A 12,797-nucleotide genomic window follows, 5' to 3' on the forward strand; every position below is an offset into this window, starting at 1 on the left:
AAGCGATGACTCAAGCAGCCTCGCACGTGTAAGCGATGACTCAAGCAGCCTCGCACGTGTAAGCGATGACTCAAGCAACCTCGCACGTGTAAGCGATGACTTAAGCGGACCAATCAAGCTGTGACATGTGTCACCAATCAAGCTCCGCCACGTGTCGCTCACCCACCCCAAAACTCCTATAAATAGAAGCCTTCCTGAGACATTTAGAGGACCAGAATTCAGAAGTGAAAAAGCTCTGTGAAGATCAAGCCTCAAAGCCTTCAAGAACTTCAAGAACTTCAACCCCAAAATCGAAGAACATTCGAAGCAGAATCGTCCAGATCATCTGCCTAGATCCTAAAGTTCACGGGAATCAAGCCAAAAGTGTCCGAAAACATCAACAACTCACAAATCATTGAAGCTCAACGGATTCAAGCCTCTAAAGCTCCGAAGAACTTCCACCACAAACCTTCGAAGACGAAGAACGCACGAAGAACACGAAGAACGCGAAGAACAAAGGATTTCTAAACAAGCTCATAGCCAGAGATTCATTGTAATTCCGTTTCAGTAATCTTCGATCCATCCATCAACCAAATTGAAGGATATTTTGTGTTTAAGTCAAATCCACATTATCATAAATCTAATCAATAAGTTTTGCAAGGAGATCGAATCAGAGGATCACTCTTTTATAATTTCAGAGAATTGTACCACACAATCATAAATACAAATTCGCATTTGTGAAACTATTTTACTTGTTTGATTTATTTCAAACTAGAAATTTAGTCGGTTATAGCCCCTAATTCAAACATGTCGTCTCAGTCTTTTTGTATATATACACCTCATCACTTCCACGGCTCCATCCTCACTTCTAGAAACCCCTCCTCAGTGCAGTACTGCTTCTTCATTCTTGTCATCGCTGATCTCTACCACTCTTGCGGTTTGAGAGAGAGAGAGAGAGAGAGTTATATAAACATATATTGAGGTTATTGTTCTATATATGGACAGTAGTGGAGTTTCTGGGATAACAGAAATGTCTAGTGAAGTAGCACCAAAAAATTCTCAACAAAGCATAGGGCAGGTTTCTGATGAATTCAATGGGAAGAGAATTTTACGAAGGTTCGATTCCTTGACCTCGAATCCTCCACTGTTCCAGGTCGTCATGGCCATGACTCCAAGGTTTGCATGCACTCTCACAAACCAAATTTCCCCTGCATGGTTTCCAACTCAAATAATTAAGTATTATTATTATCAGCATCATATCTAACTGACTTTTTCGAACTTTATTCATATAATTTTTATTCTTATTTCTTTAACAGTAACCAAGTCTATCTCTTTTTTTCTTTTTCTTTTTAATAGTAACCTAGTCTATTGTTTATTATCTTCTCCAAAATATATATACACTATTGTTTATTTTGCTTTTGTTTTGTTTTGTTTTACTACCACCACAAAGGAACTTTTCGTGTTTGAGTCTTTTGAGACATTGAACCAAAAGATGTTCGTGAAGAGAAGGTATCTCGCACATTAAATATGCACATAATTATTCTTATCATGTAGGTCTTATGTAATTGTGGAATCTATACCGTGTAAGAGAAAACAATAATGCATATATGAAACGAAGGAGATAATTATCAAGGTTTGCACAAGTTTATTGCATGGCTTGGAAACAAGGACAAAACAAAATAAATAATTAATCTGAAGTTTTAAATTTGACTAATTGGATATGTTCTTTTTAAATTTTCAGGCTGTGGGGTGGTCAGTGATATTGCATCTAGCATTCTAGAGCATAGGAATTGTATACGGAGACATTGGTACTTCACCGCTATATGTGTATGCAAGCACTTTCACCGATGGAATCAAGCACAACGGTGATATTTTGGGTGTTCTTTCTTTGATATTTTATACCCTCACTTTAATCCCTCAGGTTAAGTACGTTTTCATCGTCTTACAGGCCAATGATAATGGCGAAGGTAACATCTTCGAACCCTTTTGTCTCTCTCTCTCTCTCATATTTATAAGGACATCTATACATGCCTATATGATGCCATACTCCATTTAGTCTTGTGTTGTATTGGATACGAACATATATATATATATATTATTTGTTTTTAGACCTCTTAAAACACAACCAGATTCATACACACAGCATAAAAAGCAACCTCTAAACGTGGTTAGGGTTTTTCATTTTATACTTAAGACAAAACATAAAACCCTACATGTCAAACGGGCTTGGGCTATGTTGGAAAATTCTGCAGAAAAACAATCTGCACGAGCTTCAATCGATCGAGTCTAATTTTCAATCGATTGAGCCAGGCAGATTTACATAGTAAATCTTGCAGAACACTCGATTCCAACTTTACATATAAACACACTTTGAGCAAGTCTAAAATAAGACTAAAACGTTTTGATCATGATTTGCCAACATTACAAATTGAAGTTCTAATATATTAGTTCCTAATTCCTTAAAACCTAACATATATAATCACACAAAAAGCTTCTTCTTCCTCCTCTTTTTTGTTTTAATATTTTTCCTAAAGACACAACCTTTGGCATAACTTTTATCATTATATATCAACTCCATTAATGTGTTATTAATTTTTTGTAGGAGGGACGTTTGCTTTGTACTCTCTTATATGCCGATATGCCAAGGTTGGTTTGATCCCAAATCAGCAAGCTGAGGATCAGGACGTTTCTAATTTCCAGCTTGTGTTACCAAGTAGTCGTCAGCGAATAGCATCGGTGGTTAAGGCTAAACTGGAAAACAGCCAGTTTGCCAAGTTCTTCTTATTGTTTGCAACAATGCTTGGTACTTCCATGGTGATTGGGGATGGTGTCCTTACGCCTTGTATCTCAGGTATGTCATTCTTCTATGTAATGCTACAACTCTATAAAGTCGTGTTTAAATGAACACTAGTTGATTTGCTTACGTACTAAAAGTTGGTTAAAAAATTGTTATATGTCAAAAAAACTGAGCCTTAAAAAGATGTACATAAACAAATAAATTATAAATAAAATAAAATAAAATAAACAAAAACTAGAAGAAAAAACTGTTGGCAAACAATCCTTATGGCCTCTAAATGTGTATAATCTGCGATATAATATTTTTGTAAACTTAGTGCTTTTTTAAAATGGAACAAATTTTGAATTCTTAATATTCCTATCTTCTAGATAGTGAAGGAAATTCTTCTCAAAAAAAAAAAAAAATGATAGTGAAGGAAATAACTAATAAATACAAATAATACAAATTGTAGACGTAGCTACACTCGGATACTTATTAAACAATAAAAGATTTTATTATATGAGCAATTAAATTGATCCACACATAAATTAGATTTACGAATATAGTACTATTCTTTGGATTTGCCTGGATTTACGTTTAAAAGACATTTGCATACTTTTCTTTCCTTGAAATTATATATAAATAAAAAGGTCAAAAAAGAAATAATAAACAAGATATTAATGGATTTGACAGATAAAAAAAATTTTAATTTTGATATTATTGACCATAGTTTTAGTCTCGATAGTGAAATCATGTTGGCTCTATCGTATGACTATATCAAATCAGCTTTAAATTCATTTTTCTAGTGGGATTCCCCTTCTTAACATATATATAAAAAGACTTACCCTCAAAGTCAAAGTAATCGTAAATTTTAAGGGTCCTCATTTCCTATCTTCTATTAATCCTATCAGTGTAGATTGGGCCACGATTCCATTATTGTCATCGCTGATTTCTTAGAAAAGAAAGAAAAAAACGTTTAAAAGACAAAGTGTAGTTTCGTTCCTGAGTGGCTGGCTCCTTACTTTGTCTGACTTTTTGACGTACAAATTGCAATTTTCCTGTTTTCCAATTTAATGGTAGTTTTATCCGCTGTGGGAGGGATCACCAACGCTACAACTGAAATCACAGAAGGTAACCCACATTAATGTTTTACTTTTCCCCTTTATTATAGTAACAGTAAAATTTCTTTTCACTTTCACAATAATTTATGGGTGTTGTTTCTTTTCACAAAAACACTCTCGTGTAATTTTATAACTTGATAATAACACACTACATGGAAGAGTATTTTTCCATAATTTATTTTTATGAATACTTTTAGAATAATTTAGTCCTTACAAATTGCACTTGTTTAATTAGTCTAAAGACATATCAACCATGAGTTGTGAAGAAATAATAGGGGTAAATAATCATGTTTTTGTGAAAGTGATTATTTACCGCTGTTATTTTAGCAAGTTGTGACAAAAGTTTTACTAATGGTGCTGTAGAATTGCTACATTGATAAGTAATACATAGGTAATTGTAAGGACACGATTCCTTTGCGGCCCACTAACATTTTTGGGCTCACGCAATAAAGGTCTCTCACAATATGATTTGTAGAGAGTGGGCTTGAAAAGCTAGCCGCTGGTCAAGTGGCGATGCCCGGTCATGGCTTTAGAGGAAGCTCTAAGGCGTCATACCCCGTGGGATGGAGCTCCTCGAAGCTGATCCGAGGACCTTTTGAGATCTTATCCCGGTTACCCAACGGCGGTATTTCTTCCGTGAAGTCCAGTATGGTTGAGATGTTTCCCCACGTAATCTTTCTTTTTTCTTTGGGGCTGGGCTCCTCCCTCGTGATTTACTTACTTCCTTATTTTATACTAGCTTGCATTCGCTCTTCTTCGTCCACGTGTAGGGTCAGTCTTTACAAACACTGACATTTGTCCCATCAGTCCAATCCCGGAATTGTTGGGGATGGTTCGATAAAGCTGCAGAGTACGGCTCTGTCAGGCGCTGGGTCTTATCTGGAAGGGTAGTAAAGATAACCTCCCCAAGGTATCTTGGATCTCCTTACGAATTCGTCCATATACCAGTTTCACCCCTCTATTCTGGTGGGACTATGGATCTGCCGAGGACTACACTGTCCTCGGCTGCCTCCCAAAATTCTTTTGTGCTCTGCGTTGTAGAGCTTGGGCCACAGCTCTCCTCGGATTGGGCCTTCGGACTCTCCAAGGGCAAATGGGCCTGGTCCACGAATTGTTGGGCCCCACAATAGCCTCTCAAAACCCTTCTGTCCGACTTCCGGGTTGGAAAGGAGGGTTTTGGCAAACCCGGCCCTCAATATGGCCCATTTAGTTTGACCCCGCATTCATGTGAGCGGTTTCCCAGGAAGTCAGCCGGTTTTCAAGGGATTCCGTTTAATCCGCTCGTGATCTACTCCTGCCGCTTGGATGTCTAAGACGCGCCCTTAAATGAATTCCCTTTACGAGGCACATTTATGTCCGGCGGCTCATTTGATAAGGTGGGGAAACGAAACGGGCGCCTCTTTCCTCTTCAGATTCTTTTGGAAACTTTGAACGCATTTAATTCCATCCGTTTTGCCCTTCCTATAAGAAGGCAAGCAGGTGGCAGTGACTTTCGTACAGACTCCTCTCCTTCCTTCTGAAATCTGAAATCCGCATCCCCCTTTAGCGTCCACTTAGCCCGTTTGTTATACATCATATCCGCATACGCCCTCCATAACGAATGATGAAGGAAACACGCTCCTCCTCAAAACACCATATTCTGATAAAACTTGAAATGGCTCGGTCAGGGCAAGGGTGGCGCAGACTTAAGATCTGTCCCGCCTCTCTTTTAGCCAAAATCCGAAGCAGGGGCTCGTCATGTCGATTTCTCGGCGTGACTGAGTCGAGAACAACCAAGACCAGCACCACCCGGCTCCTCACGAGCGTACCTAATATGGCACCAGCGTGTTAGGAGTCAGGGCTGAGACAGGGGCTAAGTGTTTTTGCTTCTCCCTCTTTTGCTCCCTGGTGCCCTCCCCCGCCTTCTTCTTATAGTCTTCCCAGCACCAGTTCCGTTCTGGTGCTTTCTCTTTTCCCTCTTTTGCTCCTTTTCTTTCTTTTTATCTCTTCTCTCTTCTTCTCCTCCTTCCTTACTCATGTCCTCCATCTTCTTCATTCATCTCCTCCATCTTCTTCATTGATTTCTTCCTTACTATTTCCTTCTTCTTCGTTTTTTTTTTAAAGTGAGTTCTTCTCTTAGCATGAGCAACAATGTGGCAGAGATTGGAGAGACTTCGAAGACAAGTTTAAAAGGCGCTTGACTGTTTGCTTATCTGTACTGTGGATGTTAGTGCTACTTCGGCAGCCCCTCTTTTGTATAGGCTTATTGAAGCCCCTTTTTGTACGTTGTAATAATTTTTCATATTAATAAAAGTTGTTTCTATTTCACTCTGCATGTTCTGTCTCTTTATTTTTATAAATTTGCAAATGCTGTTCGGCTCAATAATATCGCATTTAAATCAATGACGACTAAGACCAAAATACTTAATAATAAAAAGGTGTTGCCATAATTTCAATAGAAGTGCTCGGCATAATAAAGCAGACCAGTAAAAAGTAATACTTACCCCCTGCTAGCCGAGGAGAGAAACGAAGGCTTGATGCCGTGTGAGGAATAACCGTTTCAAAACATACCACCCACTAAGTGAACAGACCTCTTAGGTCATTGTATACTGGGGCGTTCCACCATCTTCCTTGCTCCTTCGTTGGGCCTAACCCTTTAGGGTGTTTAAGCCGTGGATGAAATGACCTGACCTTTTTATCCAGTAGCCCATATTGCGAAGTCCAAACCTTTTTTTTTTTTTTATCCGAGCAGTCGGTTTCCCCGTAGGCTTGGGTCCGAGGAAAGTACAACGCCCTGGTTCTGTCCAGAACTTGTAATAATTAAATTGTACTTGGTTTCCCCATAGGCTTGAGTCCGAGGACCATACAAGGCCTTGGTTCTGTCCAGAACTTGTAATAATTAAAATTTTCGTACTTGGTTTCCCCATAGGCTTGAGTCCGAGGACCATACAAGGCCTTGGTTCTGTCCAGAACATGTAATAATTAAAATTTTCGTACTTGGTTTCCCCATAGGCTTGAGTCCGAGGACCATACAAGGCCTTGGTTCTGTCCAGAACATGTAATAATTAAAATTTTCGTACTTGGTTTCCCCATAGGCTTGAGTCCGAGGACCATACAAGGCCTTGGTTCTGTCCAGAACTTGTAATAATTAAAATTTTTGTACATGGTTTCCCCATAGGCTTGAGTCCGAGAACCATACAAGGCCTTGGTTCTGTCCAAAACTTTATGCTCTTTCCTCAGGTGTCTCATAAGCTGCCGAGCAGGAAGTTGTCCTCGGCAAAGGTTATTCCTTGGTGTGGGCCATAGTCCGTGGGCTTCCATACAGAACGGGCCTGGGCCGCGAATTTATTAGGCCCACGGATTTTAGAGGCATTTCCGTAGTCTTTGGTCACGCGGTACTTTTTGGCGTCCCAGTGTTCGAGGTGCGCCTTCACGAGGCTCCTTTAATCTCAGGGTTGCAAACGGCATTGGAAATCGAGCCGGAGACATTTTGTCTGTAGCGTTCCTTGGGACGCTGCGTGAATTAAATGCCATCACCTCATCTTTTAAATAAATAGGAGAGAAAGTTGCTTTGCCTTCGCACAAATTCTTCAGTCTCCTCTCCTAGTACATCATGTTTGAGGCGAGGATTGGGGCAAAGGAGCTCTCTCCGCCACAAAAGCGCCGTGTCTTCCTGAGACTCCAGATAGTGAGGTACGGGCCAAGGAGGCGTAGACTCAAGAGAATATTTCAGTTCGAGAGAGGGGAAAGGATGTTTCTCCCTCTTTTAGTCAGTCAAAATCCGAAGCAGGTTCTGGTCATGCCAGATTTTTGGTATGTCCGAAGAAGGAATTTCCGCCATCAGCGCCGTCTGCCTTGTAGCAGGCAAATTTCTGCGGGGGCTTCCCAACTTCTGGCTCCCTGCATCTTTTCTGTAGATGGTGTTAGCCTGAGGTCAGGTTCTTTGGCTGCCTGAGTTATGGGCATGTAGAAGCGTCGAGGAATAGTTTCCTTAGACGACATCTCGGAACAGTAGCCAACCTCTCCTCTGAGATATCTCCTCGGCATCATCCTCACTCTTTTGTACTTTTCTTTTGCTTACGCAGTTAACTCTAATGTAAGCTTGTTTCAGCTTTTATTGTACACTGTACTGTTCTTTTGTCTTAATAAAAGATGTGTTTATTTCTTTATTCATACTTTTTTGCAACAACCACTTTGGGCCTGAATATTAAGTCTAAGCCTGCCTTTAACAATATTCTGGGCAGAGGAATACCTTAACACAAATCCTTACTAGTTTAAACTCGCAAATATTATCAAGTATAACAATGGTAATCCTCAATAGATTAAATTCATGGAACTAACCGAGATAGCTGTTGAGTGCTGTGCGACGCACGCTAGACCCATTCCCGAGAACGATAAACTCTAAACAATTCGTCCGAGATGATAGTTGAGTAGCGAAGGACTTTGTGCTTTTTGGGTAATATGTTGTACCGTATCGCATCATTCCCTTTGGCACGGGGGATCCAAGGGTAGACCGGGGAACCCGTGCGATTAAGGGATTGACCCAACCGTTAACGAGAAGTTCTCTTCGGATGGATCTTGAGGTTTATGATCTTTTTATGTACTTGGTTTCCCCATAGGCTTGAGTCCGTGGACCATGCAAGGCTTTGGTTCTGTCCAAAACTTGGAAGATTTTTTTTTTATGTTTCGACCACAAGCTCCTACACCAGGACGGGGAAAGTTAGTCTGAGGCTGGAAGCCCCTAGAGACGTCCGCGTCCTCAGCACTGCGAGACGTAGCCCCTAGCAGAAGCTTACGTCGGAGCAATAACTAGATGTCGTCGGAGACGGAGGAGGTCCCAGAAACTTCTGCTTGCCCATGAGTCGATTCCACCGCCACCTGCACCAGCGCGCAAGCTTCCCACAGACGGCGCCAATTGTAAGGACACGATTCCTTTGCGGCCCACTAACATTTTTGGGCTCACGCAATAAAGGTCCCTCACAATATGATTTGTAGAGAGTGGGCTTGAAAAGCTAGCCACTGGCCAAGTGGCGATGCCCGGTCATGGCTTTAGAGGAAGCTCTAAGGCGTCGTACCCCATGGGATGGAGCTCCTCGGAGCTGATCCGAGGACCTTTTGAGATCTTATCCCGGTTACCCAACGGCGGGATTTCTTCCGTGAAGTCCAGTCTGGTTGAGATGTTTCCCCACGTAGTCTTTCTTTTTTCTTTGGGGCTGGGCTCCCCCTCGTGATTTACTTACTTCCTTATTTTATACTAGCTTGCATTCGCTCTCCTTCGTCCACGTGTAGGGTCAGTCTTTACAAACACTGACATTTGTCTCATCAGTCCAATCCCGGAATTGTTGGGGATGGTTCGATAAAGCTGCAGAGTACGGCTCTGTCAGGCGCTGGGTCTTATCTGGAAGGGTAGTAAGGATAACCTCCCCAAGGTATCTTGGATCTCCTTACGAATTCGTCCCTATACCAGTTTCACCCCTCTGTTCTGGTGGGACTATGGATCTGCCGAGGACTACACTGTCCTCGGCTGCCTCCCAAAATTCTTTTGTGCTCTGCGTTGTAGAACTTGGGCCACAGCTCTCCTCGGATTGGGCCTTCGGACTCTCCACGGGCAAATGGGCCTAGTCCACGAATTGTTGGGCCCCACAGTAATAAAATAAGTAATACATAAGTAATAAAAAGTTCTCTTTTTTCCCCTTGTAACAAGTCATTCAAATCACATTTTTTTCCCTATACAGATATGATTGTTTGGATATCAGTAGCTATCTTGATCTTCTTATTCATGGTTCAAAGATTTGGAAATGACAAAGTGGGCTATACCTTTTCTCCAATAATTTGTGTTTGGTTTGCATTCATCGGGGGTATTGGACTTTTCAATTTCATCAAATTTGATCCAACAGTCATCAAAGCAATAAACCCACAATACATAGTACAATATTTCCAAAGGAACAAGAAAGATGCTTGGGCTTCTCTAGGTGGCATTGTCCTTGCCATAACAGGTAAGGATTTCACTCCCCATTCACAGAAAATCTTAAAGCACGTTTTGGATTAACTTTTTGTTGGAAGCTTATTTATTGAAACTTGACAAAAATTTAGTTCTACCTAAAAAGGATCAAGATTTTAAAAGGCTATACATAAACAAATAAGCTAAAAGGCTAAAAGTAGAAGGTTAATCCAAGTTCATCTTTATTTTGGATTACTTGGAAAGTTTGTTAATGAAGTATAATTTTAATGATTGCAGGAACGGAAGCACTATTTGCTGATGTTGGCCACTTCACAGTTAAGTCCATACAAATAAGTATGTGCTCAGTGACTTACCCAGCTCTCATATTAGCATATGCTGGACAAGCATCCTTCCTTCGTAAACACAATGATCTTGTCAAGGAAACCTTTTACAAGTCCATTCCAGGTAGAAGAAACGTGCTTTTTTTTATCTTTAATTTTTAACCATGAATATTTTTGTTAATGTATCCACACTGTCTATTGTTGTATATTTATATAAAATGTGCATGATTTACTAACTAATTGAGTATGCTACTTGTGATGTAGAACCTTTGTATTGGCCAATGTTCGTGGTGGCTATTTTTTCATCAATAGTAGCTAGTCAAGCCATGATTTCAAGGACTTTCTCTATAGTCCAACAATCTCTCTCACTAGGGTGTTTCCCTCGAGTGAAAATTATGCATACATCGGCTAAGTACGAAGGACAGGTTTATATACCAGAAGTCAATTACCTTCTTATGTTGGCTTGTGTAGGGGTCACTTTGGCTTTCAAGAGCACCACAAAGATTGGCAATGCATATGGTAATCCACTATCCCACTTAACATTTTATTTAGTGTTTTTCGCAATTTGAATTTTCATTTAGATGTTTGGTGATTGTATACGTGTGGCTAACGCTGATTAGTATGGTGATAATCCATTGTCAATCCTAAAGTGTTGAGACTTAAGACTTGATTATTTTTGTTGTAGTACTAGTATGATGAATAATGAATAATTCCTCTTCTGCATGCAGGCATAGCAGTGGTGTTTGTGATGACTCTCACATCAGCTTTCCTAGTGCTAATCATGATCATGATATGGAAATCCCACATACTCTTAGTTATCTCCTATGTTCTTGTTATTGGCAGTGTGGAGCTTTTCTATTTAAGCTCAGTCTTCTACAAATTTGATCAAGGAGGATATCTTCCCCTAGCTTTTGCTACAATACTAATGACTATAATGTATATTTGGAATGATGTGCATAGAAGAAAGTACTTTTATGAGCTTGACCACAAAATCTCTTTAGAGAAGCTCAAGGAGATAGCTGCAGACAAAAATTTATGTCGAATGCCTGGGTTAGCCATGTTCTACTCAGAGCTTGTCCAAGGCTTCCCGCCCATTTTCAAACACTATGTGGAAAATGTTCCTACGCTGCACTCAGTTCTCGTCTTTCTCACTATCAAGTCACTACCTATTAGCAAGGTCCCAGTGGACGAGCGTTTCCTCTTTCGTCGAGTCAAGCCTAGAAACCAAAATGTGTTTCGATGTGTTGTTAGGTATGGGTACACTGATGTACGTTCTGAGGATGAGCCTTTTGAGCAAATGATAGTTGAAAGATTGAAGCAATTTATTATAAATGATTTTTGGTTCTCACAAAGGAAACTCAGTAATGGTGAAAATGATGGTGAATTGGAAGTTGAGTTTGTTAATGAAGAGGATGAAAATGAGGATGTAGAGCATGTTGAGGAAGAGTTGGATATTGAGATTGAATCTATGGACCAAGCATCGCATGCCCGTATTGTTCACTTAATTGGTGAGAATGAAGTAGTTGCATGTAAAGGATTTGGTATTGGAAAGAGATTTCTGATAAATTATGCTTTTAATTTCTTGAAGAAAAATTTGAGACAAACTGAAAATGTATTTGAAATTCCCCATAAGCGCATGCTAAAGGTGGGCATGACTTATGAGCTTTAGAACATGTAGTGACAGTGCATACGCAAGCTATGGTCTTTGTATACATGCCTTTTCTAAAATTAGTACAGTTTTTATCATACAAGGATTGAATGTTGGCCATGGAGTTTCCACTTAAATGCATTAGGGAAAATTACAACTTACTCACCTGTGATTTGGCTAAATTGTGTAAATTTGACACTTTGCCCACTTGAGATTTGACTGAAATTTAAGTTACCTACCAATGGTTTGATATTGTATTTTTATGTTTTTTGCATTTTTGGAGGAGAGAAATATAAAAGTGAAGAAAAATCACATATTTAGCCATGTTTTTAACAGATGTGGGTTAGGAAAATCCAACTAAACTAACCTCAGGTGGGTAAAATGTCAAATTTCAAATCACAGGTAAACAACTTAAATTTTTGCCAAACCACAAGTGGGTAAGTTGTAATTTTCCCAATGCATTAAATCTCCTTCTCCTCCCTATATTCCTAGGGGGTGGTTTAGGTCTTGTAAAGTGTGAAATTTTAACAAAATGTATGCAATGGTAGGGGAAAGTCCATTTAATGCCTATGTTGTTGTCTCATATTATTTGGTTATTTATTGATTACAATTTATACCTAATTCTATTTTGGAATGCAGCCCTCAATAGGCCCGGTTTTGTAAGGAGAGATATAGAGAGAGGAAAAAAAAGTCATGACCATATTTATTTGGCTAAAATACAAAACTCAACCTCTATGTTTCACGAAAATACATTTCAATTCTCTAATTGTCTTTTCATTCATTTTAGTCCTCTAACTTTTAAGTTTATTCAATTAAGGTTTTCCATCAACTTTTATTATATGTTGTGGTTTATTATCTTCAAATTTTTTAAATTAAAAAAAAAAAATCAATTAATGATTGAAAAATATTTTTCAGATTTTTTTTTTCAAAATTTTAACAAAAGTTGACTGAAAGACCTAGGGCTATAAACAAACCAAGCCCTTAATGAACAACTCAGGCTCGGCTTGATAAA

At 39.4% G+C, this 12,797-nt stretch overlaps 1 pseudogene across 1 annotated transcript; it reads left to right on the plus strand.

Moving 5' to 3' along the window:
- The first annotated feature begins 856 nt into the window (after positions 1 to 856).
- LOC115970849 lies at positions 857 to 11,947 on the plus strand (annotated as a pseudogene). The gene is made up of 8 exons (XR_004087161.1): positions 857 to 1,155; positions 1,721 to 1,946; positions 2,582 to 2,830; positions 3,836 to 3,886; positions 9,591 to 9,851; positions 10,094 to 10,261; positions 10,402 to 10,656; positions 10,866 to 11,947. The product of XR_004087161.1 is annotated as a potassium transporter 5-like (transcript).
- Positions 11,948 to 12,797: the final 850 nt, after the last annotated feature.

Source organism: Quercus lobata, chromosome 12 (assembly GCF_001633185.2).
Source record: "Quercus lobata isolate SW786 chromosome 12, ValleyOak3.0 Primary Assembly, whole genome shotgun sequence".
NCBI classification, from domain to species: domain Eukaryota; kingdom Viridiplantae; phylum Streptophyta; class Magnoliopsida; order Fagales; family Fagaceae; genus Quercus; species Quercus lobata.